At 39.8% G+C, this 15,366-nt stretch overlaps 1 protein-coding gene across 1 annotated transcript in view; it reads right to left on the bottom strand.

Moving 5' to 3' along the window:
- LOC126250209 (M protein, serotype 5-like) overlaps positions 1-15,366 on the bottom strand; it is a 296,377-nt gene that overhangs the window by 255,022 nt on the left and 25,989 nt on the right. The window lies entirely within an intron of this gene.

Here is a 15,366-nt window from a genome sequence, read left to right as displayed (position 1 = left end):
CAAATAAAGGTCTTTCATATTTTCCTTTAGTTTATGTATTTCTGGGGGAATTTTAAGGTTCTTTGTGGGATGATTAAAGCTATGGTTAAATATTTCATAAAAAAAGCCCCACTTTTCATTAATACCTTATCACACTCTCTCTCAGCAACCTCCTTCCTAAGTAAGTTATAATTAATCTTCCTTTTATAAGTGTGTAGGTCACTATGCAGAACTATTTTGTGGTCTGTACTAACTTCCATGGATAGAGCTGTATGGTCTGAGAGATGTGTTTCAACAGCTCTTACCACTATATGTTTCCCATCTAGATTTGAAAGAACATGATCAACACAAGATTGTGAGTTAGGTGTTATTCTGGTTTGTTCATCATTTATTTTGTTATAGTTATAGCAATGCAATAAGTCAGAATATCTAAGATAATTTACACTACCAGTATAGTTTAAAGAGTCTATATTTACATCTCCTGTTATTATTACCTGTTTTTTGTTTGTTGATAGTTTATTCAGAAGTTGTTCTAGCTGGCAAAAGAACTCTTCTACATCACTATTTGGTGATCTATACAGGCCTACAATTATTAGGCTGTTTTTGCCTAACTTCATTTTTACAGCTGCTACTTCAAAGGCCAGCTCCATTGCAAGATTGTCAACCCAGTCAATTTTTTCACAGTGTATGTAATTTCTAACAAAAATGCCAACACTCCCTCCCTTGTGTATCTTTCTGTAGTATGCACTCACAATTGAACCAACAATTTTGGTAATCTATATGTAAATATGGCATTTTTGGCAAATAGTTGAATGAAATCATAATTTGGCTAACGCTTATTGAATGTATACTGCTGCAAAGTTAAGTTACATGAAAGTATTATGCTTATTTAATTCATTCTCTAAATCTGACTTTTATGCTGTTGTACTAATGAAGTCAGGTAGTAATGCTCTATGAAAAATACATTGGTGACTACTGATTTAAGCAAATGAAATAAATGTGTAAAAACCTCACAGGAGTAAACAATGAAAATGATAATTAAATAATTTCAAGATCTTTAGCTTCCAGGCCCTTTAACTAGTAGAGATTTGAGGCATGTGCATGGATAGTGCTATATGGCACATTTTGCAGTTTTTAGGAAATTGACAAAAACTGTTAATTCCAGATAATTATGGCAGAATAATAATGTAATAGCAGTTATGTATTGTTTCTGCATACAGACTATTGAAAATACTTGGTTGTGCTTTTTAAAATTGTGCTAAGCACAGTTTTCTTGAAAATAAGTAGGTGCCAAAATAGAAAAACACTGTATAGCAACAGAAATACAGCATTATTCCAGATCACTCTGTACTCAGCTGTAATGATAATGTTGCATAGAACCCAAAATTTGTACATAAGAAAATTATAATAAGATACAAATTAATACCTATTGTAAACTGATTACTTTGGTCTTAAAAAGGTAATAGAACATGTGTTTGCTATAAAGCTGAGACAAAATCTGGTACATTAGACTCAGTTGTTACACTGCAGATTTTTGTAAAAATGCCTGTATTTTGGCTCCACATATTTTATCATCTTCAATGAATCAATTTTCTTGTCCTTGTAAACTTTCAAAGCCCCATTTGGAGCAACTGAAAACCAGACGAATTTTTTTACTTCATGTTCCCAACCAATTCCCATGGGTGAGCATATTGTGATTATGACACATGCTTATGCCTCAAGGATCATCACTACATAGCTTCAAACAGAGCACACCAGTAATGTCCAAAGCAGGTGGTATTTTGAAAACCAACTCAATGGATCCTACGCCCTTGAAAACTTCCATTATCACCCCCTGAATGGTCAGTTTTGAAGGATCAGAAAAGACCTACACAATGACATGCTTCCATTCTAAAGGAACCATAACTTTTGACACTTTCTTTCTTTTCCTGATCATTGCAAAGTTACTGCCACAAGCTAGGTAACTATGACTCAAAAACAAAAACCTCTGATGTATTTCTGTAAAATACTTGCTGATAAGCAGATAGAAATAAAGCTCTAAAACTCTCCAGTTATTGCTCTACTGTACACAGTGGTTAAACTGTACAATCAGTTTGTGTCCCATACCTTCTCCAACATCACAGATTTAAGCAGACAGGAAACTATATTTGCTGAACCTATCATTGAGGTGGATTCATTCCACAAATTTACTGTGTTGCTACCAGTACCAACGTCATGAAGTGTGAAATTATGTGATGACAGCTGTTTCTGGCAGAATACCATGAGGTGCGTCTATGTAGAACAAAGTAAAACCTGTTGTAGGTCACTACATGTAAAATGTGGTTCCTTCTAGCGACCTTCTTATCACTTCTTAGCACTTTGTATGCTTGGTCTGCTTCTACAAGATGCAACTGATCCTCAAATTTGATGTTGTGCATTTCTATTTCTTCTGAAGCTCTGATCGTAAACAAGCAATACATTATGCAGAGGTTGAGGTAGGGATACAGACATTCTTTTGATGATTTATTCCTGCTGTAATGACTCATCTGCTTCAGGAAACTCGAAATGTGTTCCTGAATAAGAGCCCTGTCATAATTTGACATGACACATGGTCTATTGAAATGTTTTCCTTGGCCACCTTTAGGAGTGGTGATTCCACCTTTCAATTTGCATTGCAGAGTCAATATTCATTGCTGTGTGATGCAGAAGATGTCAAGCAATGTTTTTTGGCACATTTCTTTTGACTGGACTTCATATTTAAAAGTGGCTTAGTTCCATGAAATATCATCTGTCTTACCTTTCTGGCTGGCACACCTATTTCCATGGAATTTATTAAGTAAATGGACTGTTCATCATGCATCAAGACATGATGTTCCTCGTATAGCTTTAACTTTATTTACAGGTTTATGTACTTGCATACAACTTAATACACTTCCGCATTGCATATATGATCCTGAATCATGCACAAAATCTTACTACCTAATACTCAACTGAATTATCATATTTCATATCCTCTTTTAATAATATAGTAGTGCTCAAAGCGTTTTTTTAACTTTTTGTAACAGGACTGTAGTTAATTTTATTTATGTTACATATTTTAACTGTAATGTTCTCAGAAGATGCATATAATGTATGCTGTAAGTGCTGTGTACACTAAAGGGTGCATATGCCACCATACAGTACACATGTGTTACGCTATAGACAGACACCTTTTTACAAAACCAATATAGCATTATTCCACTCACTTGCATTGGAGGCTGTTTCACAGGAACTACCTTTCCTTTTCATGATTATGTTCCAATCCATCATCATGAAGTCTTTTCCTATTAATACCCTGCCAATTTTCCTTTTCTGAGGATTGTTTGTTTGTAACCACTTGTGGTAAGTGTCACCCTGCTACACTCCGGCATTCTTGTAACATACAGCACCGTTTGCACAGAGATGCTAAAACTGCATCTCTCTCCTTGCACTCTAATTCTGCCCTCAGATGGTAAATAGGTCAAGTATTTCAGCAGGTGATGCAGATGGCCATATACGACATTATTCCATCCGATTTCACAAAATGTCAAAATATGCCATAGAGCTATATTCATACACAACAGTTATCTAAAATTTAGTGTGTATTTCATTTAGTGTAGGGAGTAGTTCTGTCTTTTGCAGATTTTCTGTAATTGCTTCAGTATTTTACTTGACTTCTCTCTTTAAAGTGCATACTGGAAGTCATTGAAATAATGAATACTGACAAAATTACTAGTAGACTGCTCCACAGACAGAACTAATATAGGATGAGGGTTGAGCTGGAGCAATGTTTAATGGACTTACAGGACTCCACATTGTAGTGCATGAATAACACAATATACAATAATATTTTATTATCAGTACCTTACAAATTTGTGTAAAATGTGTTTCCAAAGCGATTTCCCCTCAGAAAATGTAAACCTATTTTAAAAGAAAAAAGTATATATGAAACTGCATTGTTTTTCATGTCTGAAAAATACATTTATTTTGCTAAATTAGAGTGATTACCAGCACCAGTTTTACTTTATATGTGGATTCACTGTTTTTTGTACTGTATGAAATTTGTATAGGCTAAAGGCATGTGATATTAACTGTTTATTAAAATATGTAATTATTTAAATATTTCTTGATTCACATTGAATTAAATGCTCAGTTATATGCAATAACTGTCTATTTAATTCAATGTGGTAGGGAGGGAGGAGAGAGGGGAATACTGAAATCTAGTAAAGTAGATTTGATCCACATGCTACTATTCTACTGCTGTAAATAATAGTTTTTTCCAGAATGAGATTTTCACTCTGCAGCAGAGTGTGCGCTCATATCAAACTTCCTGGCAGATTAAAACTGTGTGCCGGACCGAGACTTGAACTCGGGACCTTTGCCTTTCGCAGGCAACTGCTCTACCAACTGAGCTACCCAAGCATGACTCACACCCCATCCTCACAGCTTTACTTCTGCCAGTACCTCGTCTCCTACCTTCCAAACTTTACAGAAGCTCTCCTGTGAACCTTGCAGAACTAGCACTCCTGAAAGAAAGGATATTGCGGAGACATGGCTTAGCCACAGCCTGGGGGATGTTTCCAGAATGAGATTTTCACTCTGCAGCAGTGGTAGAGCACTTGCCCGCGAAAGGCAAATGTCCCGAGTTTGAGTCTCGGTCCGGCACACAGTTTTAATCTGCCAGGAAGTTTCAATAATTTTTTCTTTCCATTCCAATAACTCCACTTATGTCATGTGTGGCATCACCAAGTACAAACGACATACCTCCACTATCACAAGATTTTTGATGTTTTATCCTAACAGCCCGTACCATCTTGTGTATTTTGTTCGCTGTATGACTTGCTGTAAAATGGATGTTTGTAATTAGCGATGGGAAATGTATTGGATCTTACAGTATTAAGTTTTCTTTCCTTGGGCTATAGCCCAACTCATTTCCCACAGTGGTGATCACCAAGCATGCCTCTCTCATGCACTACAGACAATAGACAGCCTCTATGCACACTGCTCATGCCCACCACACGATAGGCACTCACAAACTGCCATCTGCACTGGTGTAAACATAACAAACATGTGACATTTTCGCTGCTATTCCCCTATCAATCAGACAACTACACTGCTTCCAAGTCATGTGCCCCTAAAAAATCAACAAACACTGCACCCCACCTGCATGCAATCATGAAACATACAGTTTCTGCTGTCAAAAATGGAACTGTTCATCACATCTGAGAACCCATCTATTCACCACAGAGCTATCTGCCTTACCACACACAAGGCAGCAAATACAGGAACTTCTTGAGGCCAGAATTTTACAGCCCTCCTACAGTAACTGGTCATCACCCATACACCTCATTATAAACAGTATGGCTCCTTTCATATGTGTGGTGATTGCAGATGCTTGCACACTAGAATTGTGATGGGCAATTGTCCTGTACTGAACAGTTCTGACTTCACTCACCTTCTTGCAGGTATTACAATTTTCAGCTTACTGAATTGCAAACTTGCTTATCACCAAATCCCAGTCGCACCCAAGGACATTACGAAAACAGCAATCACAACCCCATCAGGTTGAAAAAGTACCATTTCATGCCATTAGGGTTAGAAAAGGACTCCCAGATGTGGCAATGCTTTACTGACTCCCTCTTGCTCCAGTGTGACTTCTGTTTCATATATCTCAATGATATCCTGATCTTCATAAAATCTGCGCAAGTTCATGAACAACACATCATGATAGTAAAGGACCCTATCTCATCTAACAGAATCCACCAGGTTAGCTGAGAGCACTAATACGCTGCTTCCTGGACTCAGGTAGGTGTGCTGGCTCCAGATCAAATCTGCCCAGGGGATTAACAATGAGGGCCGGTGTGCTGGCCAGCCTAGATTTGGTTTTTAGGGAGTTTTCCATATCCCACTAAGTGAATACCAGGCTGGTCCCCATGTCCCGCCTCAGTTACAAGGCTTGCAGACATTTGAAAATGTTCGCACTATTTCATGGCTTACACTGGATGCAGACAGCTGGGGTACACCACTTTTGCTCAAGGGGATACGAGATGGCAACAGGAAGCACATCCAGCCACTCTCTGACACTAACATCACCACACAAGACTGGAATAGAAGGGAGAACCGATAGAAGTACTCAAGGTACCCTCCGCCACACACCATCAGGTGGCTTGTGGAGTATGGATGTAGATGTAGATGAAGCTTCCATGGTAACAAGGCTGTCCCCACACTGAAATGGGACAAAGGCCCAAAGCAAATGATGATGACTCTCTCATCTAACGGAGTTGTGATTAACACCGACAAACTGTAACTATGCCAACAATCTGTCCAATTCTAGGGGTACACAGTGTTAACCATCAGTATACACCTCCCTGGATCAAAGGTGCAATCAGTCTTATCCATGCCACTCCCTACCACATAAAAAGAGATCCACTGGTTCCTGGGAATGATAAACTACTACCGTCATCATTTGCCTGCAGCAGCCAACACCAAGGCTACCCTCACTAATGCCCTCACTGACAAACAAACTTCAGGGACATGCCCCATTCCATGGATGGAACCAATGTGCGCAGCATTCCGGACCCTGAAACACTCTCTCGCATGAGCCGTCACCCTCATTCATCCAATCTCAGATGCTGAACTCTTCATCACCATGGATGCCAGTGACGCCATGGTAGGTGCAGTCCTACAACAATGCCACAACAATGTGGTCACACCTTTTCAGTTATTTTTGAAGGAGCTTCCAGGTGCCCAACAAATATACTCAACCTTCAACCGCAAATTTTTAGTAGTTTATGAGGCGGTGAAACACTTCCACCCCTACGTCAAGGGCCAACCTTTCCCCATCCTGACTGACAATAAACCAGTAGCAGATGCCATAACCCCTCTTTCTCCTCATCCCACTAGCTTTTGGCATTTCGATTTCATCTCCCAGTTCTCTACTGATGTCCACCTTATCAAAAGTGCCAACAATATCATTGCAGATTTCCTTTCCTGCATTAGTGCCATCTCAATGGTTGTCAACCTTTTGGACCTTGTGTCCCTACAGATCCAGAATGGGGATACACAGCAACCCCTCAACAGCACCTCCACTTCACTGTCTTTCACCAAAGCAAAATTCTCCAGCATATGAGAGGAAGTCTGGTGCGACTCCTCCACCATCCCCTCATCCCCAATGCCCTCTTCTGTTCAGTGTTTGACACACTACATTCTCTAACATACTCGCGAATTAAGTCATTGACATGCCTCATTTCTGAATGATTCATGTACTGAGACATGAAGTGTGATTGTCAGACCTGGGTCCAGAACTGCATCAACTGCCAGCACAAAAAATTCACCAGCACACTGTTCCACCTCTCCACAAATTCGACATTCCATCTGGCTACTTTTGCCATGTACATCTGGACCTCATTGGTCTCCTTCCCCCCTCAGAAGGCTTCCACTACATTCTTTCATGCATCAGTTGTTTCTCTCTGTTGGTAGAGGCCGTACCTCTCACCAACATAATCGCTAAAATCATGGCTAAGGGTTTTGTTTCCTCCTGGATTTCCCACTTCAGCTGCCCCACTACCATCACCACTGACCAGGATTGACAGTTTGAATCAGCACTCTTCACCCAATTCTGCCATCTGTGTGGTATAAACAAATGTCACATGACTGCCTGACACTCCCAAGGAAACAGACTGGTAGAACAGTGCCATCGTACTTTCAATACAGCACTTTTTTTGGTGTCCCAACAGTCTTTGGACTGAGGTCCTCAAGTGGGTACTCCTCAGCCTATGGTTGTCATACAAACCAGATATTCAGGGCACCACAAGTGATTTCATTTATGGTGAAAACCCTGTCCTCCCTGGGGAGCTGTTACAACCTAACCCCCCCCCCTCCCCCTCCCTGACAATCTCACCCCGTTCACCACTTTGTAAGCCAGACCTGAACACACTTTGCAAACATCTCTCTGAACCCCTCGTCTAGCCATACTCCCCCCCACACTCCTATGTGCCCTCTGATCTCCTTTCATGCAAGTTCATTTTTCTATACAATGACCCAACCGTATTCAGGCCCATATGAAGTCATAAGCCACACTGCTGACATGATAGACATCAGCATTAAAGGTTCATCACTCATTGTTTATCTTCACTGCATGAAACCAGCACACCTCAACCCAGTGTCTTTCATGCCCAACGACATTATGCAATATCTCAGGCCTGAGGACTCTAACTCAAGCTATGAGCCCTCTGCTGCAACAGCCCTCACCCGAACATGTGCCTGCATCACCATCACCATCAGTTTCTCATCCTTTCTCTCTGCCTCCTCCCTGCTACCCCCTTTAGTGGTTCTGCAAGTCAATATCCTGCCCGAATGTGTGGAGGATATCACCATCCTCATTGATGACAACCACATCTACATCCCGCTGCAAGACAACTCGCCCCACCCGACCAGAGACCTGGTTAATCGGTCCATCGACAGCTCCCGCCTGCTCCTGTGAGAGGTTGACCACATGCTCCTCTGACCTGTGGTAACCCCCCTATGGAGGGTTACAGTTTGAATGCTGCCAGCTGTTCATGCACAAGACACAATCCCTCCCCACATCACTCCATCCATGCATGTGGGCCATTGCCTCATCCACTTACACCACCTACAGGAGTTCCACGTCTACCTCCCAGCATGGTGCCTGCCACAACAACCTCTGGAGATGGACATCACCATCACATCACTGCCGTCACCCTCACCATCTTCATCACTGGACCCCCCCCCCCCCCTTTTCCACTGCACTCAAACCGTGCTCCACTCTTGGGTGGGGGGGGGGGGGTCCTCTATGAAGTCGACATGTGTGAACAACATATCTCTGCTATCACAAGAGCTTTGGCTTTTTAACCTAACAGCCCATACCATCTCGCTTATTTGGTTCACTGTATGACTTGCTGTAAAGTGGATGTTTGTAATTAGCAATGCAAAATATATCAAGTCTTACAGTATTAAGTGTGTTTTCCTTGGGCTACAACCCAACTGAATTCCCAGACACATAATGTCTATAGTAAGTGTATAAAGAAATAACAAATTCCTGTTTAGGTAATAGATGAGATAATCTTATTACTTACATCCTAATTAAACAACTACAGATTCCCATGCCATGTTTGTTTCATGTAAAATTTCTTTATTTGAAATAAAAATCAGCAATTGAAATTGTTATAAAGCCATGCAGATGGAAAAAAGAAGTAAGCTACTTATTAAGTCTGAGGAGATAGCCATAGCTAGTTTGATAGCCATAATTTAATTCATTATGGTAAAGACTTTAACTCTTCTGAAAAATCTAACTATTCTGAAAAATCATTAATTCAAAACTTATCTCTAATTAAAGTTTTGTCAAACCCTAAAATAGTTTTTGAGCCAGTTTGCTTTCAAGGTCAGATATTTCAGTCTTGTTGCCTTAATCTTCCTGTATCAGATAAGCTTTAGTCTGTTCAAATAAACAGCTAAACAAGGATCTAACTTCATTACTAAACTTAGGGACCTGAAAAACTTAAAATTAACAAAGGCAATCCATCCTGTATATGTGCAGTGTGTTAAGCAAACAGTAAACTGATCTTTAATACTTTCATAACCACACGCCATTCAGTTAAACAAAATTATTGTTTGACTCAGTATATCAACATCACTCCGTAGTGAATTTTTATAAAACATAAAAATAGAATTTTTTATGTATCCTGACTACAAAAACAGATTGGTTGGTAGGATACATCCAGAGACACCAAAGAATCACCAATTCAGTATTGGAGGAAGTGTCTGTTTGTATGTGAGAGGGGGTAAAAATTGTAGAGGGAGACCAAGATGTGAATAAAACAAGAATATTCAGAAGGATATAGTTTGGAGTAGTTATATGGAGATGAAGAGGCTTGAATGGGATGGAGTAACTTGGAGAACTGCATTGAACTGGTGTTTTGACTGAAGACCACAATAACAGCAATATTTTTAAGTACGTTACCCATTCAGTGCACATCTAGCCACCATAATTTCAAAATCACTATGAAAGTTTGTGGCTATAATCTACTCAAGTAACACCTCCATAATAGTGTCTGCACTTATGTATAATGACTACATGCCTGGCAATCACACAGTCAACACCTACTTGTTAAAGTGCCTTTAAAAGTCATCAGCTAAAACTAAACTGCCAAACATCTAAGAACTCTTCTGTAAGGTTCTTGTGGCTATAAGTCACCAGGACTACATCTCTCTGTTCATTCATGTAATTATTTCGGTCACTATATATAGGTAAAAGCTCACATCTAGGAAGCACACTGCTAATGTCTATACAAAAGTCCAAGTGCAGCAATCATATACTCAACATTTCTTGTTTAAGTCCACAAATATCACACATAACTACCTTACAGTACATATATCAAGCTTGTAAACAATGAACATTTCTAGTGTAAATAATTGGTCTTCTATATGCCTTTATTGTGACATACCTTCTTTGTTGAATGCTTGTTTGAAAAGACAAAGACTCATTAGCTCAGGAACTCTTACAGGTGAATGTTTCTGCAGACTTATGTGTGAACTCAGAGAACAATTAGCATTATATGAATAAGATGAGAAGGGATTTCAGGAGTGAACTTTTTTAAAGAGCTTCCACTTGTTTATTATATTATTGTATTGCTGATTATTTGTGCACCTAAAAGCCTGAGCATGCACAGATGTTCCCCCACATAGTCTTACTCTCTGTGGTCACTGTTTGCCCACCCATTAAACCATATCCACATGGATTTCACTGAATGTAAGTTTGCCACTGAGCAAGAACTCTGCACCATGGCTATGGACAATGGGCCTACATTTCAGTATCCAAGCTCTGGCAGTTCTGTACTCACAACAGCACTAAGCATTTAATAATCCAGCCCTTGCATCTGGCTTCTAATAGGATGTAAAATCTTTAGTTTGCACTTTAAAAACAAATAAAAGTCATGGGACCAACCAAATCAGACTCTGTTCTTAACAACTTTTAATCTACTTACATATCAGTGCCCATACATGGTTGCAGCCTGGTAGAATTATTGCATGGGACATGCTGGCTGGACACTTCCTGATCTTCTCTTACCATCACATGAGCAATTTGAAGAAAAAACACTTTATTTCATACGTGCAATTTTGTGTGGGCATGCCCTTTCAGGTTGACACTGAATGCTGTCTGGGGGCACACTGCAAGGAACAGTGGTGCCAGCCAATTTTAGTTGTAATTATGCATGGGATATGGCATAGACACTGCAACCAGCTTTAGTTGCAACACTGTGGCCTGATGTCTCTACAATACAGAGGAAAACTGTACCAGCACCAGCCTCCGCATCAGGCCCTTTAATAGCTCACCATAGTTGATGGGCTTCTTCTGGTCATTCTATCAACTCCTAACTGACAACAAATACATTCTCCCATCAGAAAAACCACTAGGGTTGTTGCTATCAGCATTGACACTGCCCACTAATGACGTTCTTTCACTGCCCCTGAAGCCTTTAGCTTTTGGCTTTTGTTTCACCATAATTATCTGGGGTACAGAAGGTTGCCCTGAAACTGACCACAATGGCTTCCTCAAGCAATCAGTTGTGCCATTTGATCAGCCTCCCCTGAATCAGCCTGGTGAATTCTGTCACTGTGTGCTGCATCAAGGCAAGGGGGAGGGGGGGGGGGGTATCTAATAATGCAGCTAGATATAATGGTGGGAAACATGGAACTGTTGACAGGTGTCATTACATCTGTAGCTGGCAAAGGCTCTGTCAGCACTGAAACCATAGCACCTCCAGCTGTATGAGCACATGACAGCAGTTACCTAACTAATTTAAACCCAAGCACCCTCATTCTCTATTAGTGAACTGATGCATCTTCTGATATAACCAATGCTTTCTGAGACAATTCAACTATTTTTATGGACTCTGTCAAATAACAAAGTGGACTGCTCTTACTGCTCACATGTTTACTATGCTTGTTTGTGAGATTGCTTGAATGAAGTGACACTTCAGCAGCAGTGGACTGGTATAATTATTCAATCAAACAAAGTAACTACATATAGTAGGGGTTCCCACCACCATTTATCAATATTGCCATCCTTGTGTACTACATGGTAGCTCTCCTGTATTCAATTCTACCTGCATGCACAGTGTATTAATTGTGTGAATTCTTTAATTTTCCAATGCTTCAGAATTGTTATTTTACTTTATTGTGAGCTTAGGATTTTTATATAACTTTGCAACATACTTATACAAATGTAATAAACAACTAATGCCATACAAGACCATGTCACAACAGTTAATGTGATTGATATATTTATGATCTGGTGGTTACCCATTTTGCTTTTCTCCTGTCATGTAAAAAAGCTATAGCAGAAATTTATTGAATGTGAAGGGAGCTTCTTATTAGATGACATAACCAAAGGAAGAACTACATCTTCATGTGGATCTCCACTGGAAAAAGACATATCAAAAATCCAACTACCACCAATAGAAATGATGGTACAGCAATAGTGAATGATCATAAATATCATGAGAATGTCAAATGTTGCAAGCAGAAAGTGGCTCATGGGTAAAGGAAAACAAGAATGAGAAATTTGTACCATGGAAAATGTTCTCAAAGAAATGCTGTGGCTGTGCAAGGAAATATAGTGCAATAAGAGCTCACTGTTTTTTCTAGTCAAATTGAGATCATAAATAAAATAAAATGAAATAGAAAAAAAGCAAGCCTGTCCTGGATGTATAGCTCATGACATCACTCTACTTGTAAACATTAGTATTCAGGTTCATTGCTGCATTTCTCTGTGCCAGACATATTGATTCTGGCATGCAACAAACCATGTACACATCTAGTTTTCATTGAATGGAAGCAGAAAGCTGCAAGATGCGTCATAATGAATCAAAGGTGCATCACAATTTTCGGAAAATGTTTTACTTTTTGCATAAAAAATTAAAAGTCACAACTTTAGATTCACATGCCCCCCCTGCCCTCTCTAACAAATCGTTCTCAAACAACTGCTTATGATACCTTCAACTTAAATAACTCAATGTCTGTTGTTCAAAGAAGGTGCAGTGAGTTATGAATGTAAGCGAAGTAGAAACTGACAGTTTGTAATTATCATCTTTTTCTAATATCCACCCCACATCTACACTATGAGATCAAAAGTATCCAGACACCCCCAAAACATACGTTTTCCATATTAGGTGCATTAAGCTGTCCTCTACTGCCAGGTACTCCATATCAGGGACCGCAGTAGTCAGTTGACATCATGGGAGGGCAGAATAGGGTGCTCCGAGGAACTCATGGACTTTGAACGTGGTCAGATGATTGGGTGTCATTTGTGTCATATATCTGTATGTCAGATTTCCACACTCTTAAACATCCCTAAGTCCACTGTTTCTGATATGATAGTGTATTGGAAATGTGAAGGGACACGTTCAGCACAAAAGCATACAGGCTGACCTCGTCTGTTGACTGACAGAGGCTGCTGACATTTGAAGAGGGCCTTAATGTGTGATAGGCAGACCTCCATCCAGACCATCACACAGGAAGTCCAGACTGCATCAGGATCCATTGCAGGTACTATGAAAGTTAGGCTGGAGGTGAGAAGACTTAGATTTCATGGTAAAGTAGCTGCTCGTAAACCATACATCAGGCCGGTAATTGCCAAACGACGCCTCGCTTGGTGTAAGGAGCTTAAACATTGGATGATTGAACAGTGGAAAACACTGTGTGGACTGATGAATCAAGGTACACACTGTGGCAATCCAATGGCAGGGTGTGGCTATGACAAATGCCTGGTGAAAATCATCTGCCAGTGCCTTTAGTGTCAACAGTAAAATTCAGAGATGGTGGTGTTATGGTGTGGTCATGTTTTCCCAGGCCTACATTGATGTTTGAAGCACCTTCTTGCATCCCACTGTTGAAGATCAATTCAGGGATGGCAATTGCATCTTTCAACATGAGTGAGCACCTGTTCATAATTCACAGCCTGTGGCAGAGTAGTTAGTTATATAACAATAACATCTCTGTAATGGACTGGCCTGCACAGAGTTCTGATCTGAATCCTACAGTACACCTTCATGCCAGGCCTCACCGACCAACATCGATACCTCTCCTCAGTGCAGCACTCTGTGAAAAATGGGCTGCCATTCTCCAAGAAACCTTCCAGCACCTGACTGAACATATGCCTGTGAGAGTGGAGACTGTCATCAAGGCTAAGGGTGGGCCAACACCATACTGAATTCCAGCATCACCGATGGAGTACGCCATGAACTTGTAAGTCATTTTCAGCCAGGTGTCCAGATACTTTTGGTCACATAGTGTGTGTAAGTATTTCAAAATTTTCTCTAGTCATCCACTAGGAGATACTGACATCTGTTACGAGTTTCTGAATGCCAATCCACCCTTTATTTTTAAGGTGCCAAGAAGTTCATGTCCTTGGCTGTTTCATCCTTTAGGAAGCTCATGAATCCATGAACATTTATGAGCAATGCTGTTACTTATTGGTTCATGCACTTTAAATTATTGAGTGCTGCACAAACAATGTAGCATAATTTGAGTTTGAAAGTGCCCAAACAAATAATATCTGATTACATTAAGCTGCATCCACACTGAGTGCTCTGCGCCAAACAAGTTCCTTCAGTTTGCAGTACATGAAAGAAAGCAGGGGGCTTGTGCACACTCATTTAGGCCATAGCTACATTGAATTGCACAGAGCTGTGAATCCAAGGGATTCTGCCATTCAACACTAGATTATTGTGTCATGAGTCTTGAAGTGATGCTTTACAAATTCATCATAGCTCAGGAGATTTGCTCAAAATGTTTACAAATTATACACAAAAAACTTTCTTGTAAATCAGAGTACCTATTAGTAGAAATAGTATCAAATTTTCTACAGTATTTCCCCAGATTAGCCTGAATACACAGAAAAAAGCAAGCAGAGAACTTGAATTTATATACATCAAGGAGAGAATAAAATGTAGAATAAATAGAAGAAGATGCTGTCAGGCTTTGTATAACAAATGTTTACTATTGGTAATATAGTCCTTGTGTTGCAACCTAATTTATGCTCGTGGACTGATACTCATATGTTAATGGATAAAACTACATTCACAAACAAATTTGCAACTAAAACCTTCTGTGTTCGTAAGAGTTAGATCATCTCTTTCACCTTATCTGATTATCAAGTACTTCTGCACAACTATTATTATCAACACAAAAAAATTTAATTTAATTGTCATTTCTACTATCTCCAGGATTTCTTCTGCCTTCCTCTGTGCATCTGTTGTGCATGTCATTTACTTGGCATACACTAACTGATATGCCAATGTAAAACATGGAACAGTACTTTGACATCATTGTGGAAGAATCTAAAGAAGATAAACTTTGATGAGAGGAGAA

This window comes from Schistocerca nitens, chromosome 1 (genome assembly GCF_023898315.1).
Source record: "Schistocerca nitens isolate TAMUIC-IGC-003100 chromosome 1, iqSchNite1.1, whole genome shotgun sequence".
Classification (NCBI taxonomy): Eukaryota; Metazoa; Arthropoda; class Insecta; order Orthoptera; family Acrididae; genus Schistocerca; species Schistocerca nitens.
The sequence above is the reverse complement of the archived record's forward strand: the minus strand, read 5'-3'. Positions and strand labels throughout refer to the sequence as shown.